The sequence below is a fragment of the Palaemon carinicauda genome, chromosome 17, assembly GCF_036898095.1.
Source record: "Palaemon carinicauda isolate YSFRI2023 chromosome 17, ASM3689809v2, whole genome shotgun sequence".
Classification (NCBI taxonomy): domain Eukaryota; kingdom Metazoa; phylum Arthropoda; class Malacostraca; order Decapoda; family Palaemonidae; genus Palaemon; species Palaemon carinicauda.
The window spans coordinates 86161929-86166928 of record NC_090741.1 but is presented as its reverse complement, the minus strand read 5'-3'; positions in this window follow the sequence as shown (position 1 = coordinate 86166928).

The following is a 5000-nucleotide window of genomic DNA, read 5'->3' as shown; positions in this document are numbered from 1 at the left end:
TATTCCCATTTTGACGTTGTTCACATTGATCTTGAATACCTATAAAACCAGGATAAATGTTATAGGTTTTTATAAGAATATTGAAATACAAAAAGGCGAGTTTTTACATCAAATAATCGTTATATATTTAGATATTGATAATATCAGTTAAGTATGTATCCAAATCGTCGTTCGATAGAAACGACAATGTGTTTTTCAGATTAACTAAATTTTGCAATTCTCTTCTGCATATTTTATGATACATATTTGTCACTATATTTTTGCTATTTACTTCTGTAAAAAATTAGTAAATGATTGCTTATTCCATATGAAATTATTTCTGAATAAAAACAATGAAAACTATAAATTAAGTGAAAAGAAAAAAAACTAAGGTTTTTGTTGGTGCTTTGTTTTGCAATGCAAAATTGTTTTCCCTTCTCTCAAGGATTTTGTTTCTAGATCCATTTGAAACTTGACCATTCTTTCAGTCTAACACAACTCAAATATTTCAAGGAATTGTGTTGCCTCGTTTCCCTGTGATTTTTACTCAAGTATACAGACGCACGCACACACACATACACACACACACACACACACATATATATATATATATATATATATATATATATATATATATATATATATATATATATATATATATATATATATATATATACATAATGTGTTTGTGTATTTGTGTGTTTGTGTGAATGCGTGCCCATGCGTAATATACTGTAAACTTAATCAAAAAGAAATATACCATGGATTATTTTTTAATGATAAAATTATAACTTACAACTGGTTGTGAAGTAATAAATACAAAACGAAATATATGTGAAAACTTTTAAACTCAAGAACCACCGAGAACGATTTGTCTACCTTTCCAGGACAATTCCTGTCGTGACACCAACAGGATATTGGATTCAGCCTCTGGAGAAGAGAGCCTGTACACAAACAAAGTTTTGAGGGTCGAGGTTGACTCGCTTCGAGCAAGGTATGCAGAATCCTGTCGTAACTTCAAAATATCTCCAAAAAAGTACTTTCTTGTATGCTATGATGTACTAAAAAAGCATTTTCTGTGGTGATACAAATATTCAGAATAGATATATAATACATTTATGACTCACTCATATTATGTGGGAAGGAATATATATATATAAATATATATATATAAATATATATATATATATATATATATATATATATATATATATATATATATATATATATATATATATATATATATATATATATATATGTATATATATATATATATATATATATATATATATATATATATATATATATATATATATATATATATATATACTGTATATATATATATATATATATATATATATATATATATATATATATATATATATATATCATTTAACTAGTTTCACCAGTTTACGATTAGATGAAAACCCATAGGATGATAAGCAATATGCTATAAGCCGAAGGGCTTCAATAGGGAAAAATAGGCCAGTGAGGAAAGGAAATAAGGAAATGAATAAATTATGAGTAAAAGTTACCAATAAATCATTCTAAAACGGTAACAACGTCAAAACAGATATGTCCTGTATAAACTAAAAAAAGACTCATGTCAGCCTGGACAACATAAAAACATTTGCTCCGACTTTGAAGTTTTGAAGTTCTACTGATTCAACTACCCGATTAGGAAGATCATTCCATAACTTGGTAACAGCTGGAATAAAACTTCTACAATACTCTGTAGTATTGAGCTTCATGATGGAGAAGGCCTGGCTATTAGAATTGACTGTGCGTAGTATTACGAACAGGATAGAATTGTCCAGGGAGATATGAATGAAAATGATGGTCAGAGTTTTGAAAAATATTATGCAACATGCACGATGAACTAATTGAACGACGGTGCCAAAGGTTAATAACTAGATCAGGAATAAGAAATTTAATAGACCATAAGTTTCTGTCCAACAAATTAAGATGACAATCAGCAGCTGAACACCAGCCAGGAGAACAATACTCAAAACAAGGTAGAATGAAAGAATTAGAACATTTCTTCAGAATAGATTAATCACCGAAAACCCTAAAAGACTTTCTCAATAAGCCAATTTTTTGTACAATTGAAGAAGACACAGGCCTAATGTGTTTCTCTAAAGTAAAAGTGTTATGGTTTTAGAATCATTGCACGTTGTTTTCAACTTCTAAACAAAAAAGATTCGACAATAGCAATTGAAATATGGGAAAATTATATCAATAAAAACTTGCACAAAGAAACAAGACACGTTTATTAACAAACTTATTTCCAGAGCGAATTATTGTTACTTCTTTCCTTGTCATTGATGAATCAAATCGATTACAAATCTTAATAGAAGGGGGTGGGGGGTGGGGGGGGGGGGGGGGCTGCCAGCTACAACAATTCTTCTCAGACATCACAAGATTTTGGAGATATGTGTTTGTCGTTTGAAGTGGTAGGTCGGAATCTGAGTGTGTCCGACTTCTGGTTTTCTTAATTATCAGGAAGTGTTTCCAATCTCATCCAGACATTGTTTTTATCTCTCCTGGACAGGTTTTTTTCCTCGGGACCTATATATCCATTTATGGGTGGAGTTAATTACGATAGACAATTGTCATTTTCATGCATGGATATTTTTATATTCTACACACCGATTGATTGCCTTAAAAACACCCACTTCTGTCAAGTCATAAAAGCCTTTACCAAAATTTTCTGATGCAAGTTGGTCCTGATGTTGTGCCATAATAAAAGTGTGCCATGAGATGACCCATGATATCATTTTCCAGTGACAGGGATTTTCATCGAGGCTCAGTTTGTTTGTGAAATGCCGACGACTGTAATTAAGGTGATGCATCTTCAACCAAACACTAGTTGATTTTTTTCGCTCTGCAGAAACTTCATTGGTGCTCGGTTTTGTCCCCAAATTGCTGATGACAGCAATTAAGGTGATGATACCTTATACTAAACACTAGCTGATCCTCTTACTGTCTGCAGACACTCTTCATCAAGACTTTGCTTCGTCCTCAAAGTACTAATGACAGTAATTAAGGTGATGTCATCTTAAACAAAACACTAGCTAATTTCATTCTCTCTGCAGAAGCTCAGCATAAACGCTCATTTTGTCCCTAAAGTGCTGACCACTGTAACTAAGGTGATGAAAATCTTTGGCAAAATACTTTACTGTAGTTCCATGAATCTAATACCAAGGTTCTGGTGGAGTCGACGCGAGAATTTCCCTTCACGCGAAGTTGCCTTGTTTCAACCAACTCTACTTGATCGTTCAGGCACTGAAACGTAATTTTGTGTGTCCGTCGTCTGCAATAAAATGTGTAAATATCACATATTGTTATAAAGTACATGATGTCAGTGAGATATATATTTACAGCATTGACATGGGCAATAATCTTCATTGCTCTCTCTCTCTCTCTCTCCTCTCTCCTCTCTCTCTCTCTCTCTCCTCTCTCTCTCTCTCTCTCTCTCTCTCTCTCTCTAGTGATTATGTTCTTTATATTACCTGCTCATGCCTTTCTTGCGGAAAATACTGGCTTGCGTTCAATTCAATTTCTTTGTCTTGTTGGGATGCGTGCGAGTTGGCTAGCGACCATTGTGGCTGTGTCAACATATACAGTGAACGGTAATATACTGGCGGGCGAGCTGTCGCCAATAAAAAAAAAAAAATCAAAGGAACAAAATCCGTTACCGGCTTATTTCTCTATAGAGCCGTGTGGGGTTTTGTGATTTTAAATCTCAAATTTACCCTTTAGCTCTCAGATTAACCAATAATAAAACAGGCTCATGTATTATTAGCTGCCATAAAAATCACTTTCCATTACACACCGCTCATACTGTATATACAACAGTGCTTAGCACTTGTTCCAAGGGCAATCGTAGCAGAGCAAAAACTATGTATGCCACATTTCTTTATTGTTGTACAAATGTTTCAGGCATTACAAGTTTATTTTCTTTTAATATGCTAAAATATGGACGTTTATATTGTATTAGTATGTTTATAGCTATCTGTAATTTCTTTGACTTGAATTAGATAATTGGTGCATCACTTGTTTAGAAATCAAGGCAATGGTGTACCTGGGTAAAAATTCCTCACCTTGACTCAATCAGAACCTTGGTTTTAGATTGGTGGGACTATATCTGGTTTCCATCTCTCTGCAGATACTTTTCATTAAGGCTTGGTTTGTACCAAAAGTGCTGACGACAGTAATTAAGGTGATGACATCTTTGACCAAATACTGGCTGATTTCATTATCTCTGCATACACAATTAAGGGTCCGTTTGTCCCCAAGTTGCTGACGAAAGTTTTTAAGGTGATGAAATTTTTTTTACCAAACACTTGCTGATCATCTCGCTCTAGATACTTTTCATTAAGGCTCAGTTTATCCCCAAATGGTTGACAACAGTAATTAAGGTGAGGAAATTTGTGACCAAATTCTAGCTCATTTCATTATCTCAGCATACACACTTCATTAAAGCTCTGTTTATCCTCAAGGTGCTGACAACCGTATTTAAAGTAATGGAAGTTTTTACAAAAATAGTTGTTAATCTTTTTAAGATATTCTATTTTTATTTTTCGTTACTTCCTGTAGTTTATTTATTTCCATGTTTCCTTTCCTCACTGGGCTATTTTCCTTGTTGGAGCCTTTGGGCTTATAGCATCCTGCTTATCCAACTATGGTTATAGCTTAGATAGTAATAATAATAATGATAATAATAATAATAATATAAATATAAATATATATATATATATATATATATATATATATATATATATATATATATATATATATATATATATATATATATATGTGAAGCGAGTTTATATTTAAATTTGTACGTAGGTATATAAAAATATATCATACCCCAAACTCTATAGCAATGGTAAACACTAGTTAATTTGACATTCATTCCTAATTGAATGACCTTTCCATCGGACATGTTTTTTCCAATGATTAAAAGTGACGACCATCAGCCATTGTTGTGGTTAGCAAAGCCAATTAATTATCCTTGG